We start from the raw sequence: 624 nt of genomic DNA, 5'->3' as shown, positions 1-624 counted from the left end.
TGTGTGTGTGTGTGTGTGTAAAAGAAATAAAAGAAGCATATGTGTATATATCCCATGGTACCTTGTTGTAACAAGGCAAGGGATATTTTCATGATATTTGGGGTTTTCTCTGTTACTATGTCCATGGTTTTAGTCTCGTCCGCTGCAAATGCACACTGCTTTGGGGATGCATTCTCATACAAAGTGAAATGGCCGAAGGATCTGATATAAGACTTACTGAAAAAAAAAAAAACATCTGAAGAAACACATCCTACGTTTCTGATGGATGTTGGTGATTAACACAATATGTTAATTGTATCATCTCAACAATGTACTCTGGGTGTGACGATGCGTGGAAACAACTGTTGTGAATTTAAAGCATGAATGTCGTTCCAACCATTTCCTATTATTCATGCTTAGCGGTATTTCGTCTGCCGTTATGTTCTGAGTTCAAATTCCATCGAGGTCGACTTTGCCTTTCATCCTTTCGGGGGTCGATTAAATAAGTACCAGTTATGCACTGGGGACGATGTAATCGACTTCATCCCTTTGTCTCTCCTTGTTTGTCCTCTCTATGTTTAGCCCCCCCCCCTGTGGGCAATAGAGAGAACAATATATATATATATATATATATATATATATATA

Source organism: Octopus bimaculoides, chromosome 10 (genome assembly GCF_001194135.2).
Source record: "Octopus bimaculoides isolate UCB-OBI-ISO-001 chromosome 10, ASM119413v2, whole genome shotgun sequence".
NCBI classification, from domain to species: domain Eukaryota; kingdom Metazoa; phylum Mollusca; class Cephalopoda; order Octopoda; family Octopodidae; genus Octopus; species Octopus bimaculoides.
Note: the sequence above shows the minus strand (reverse complement) of the source record.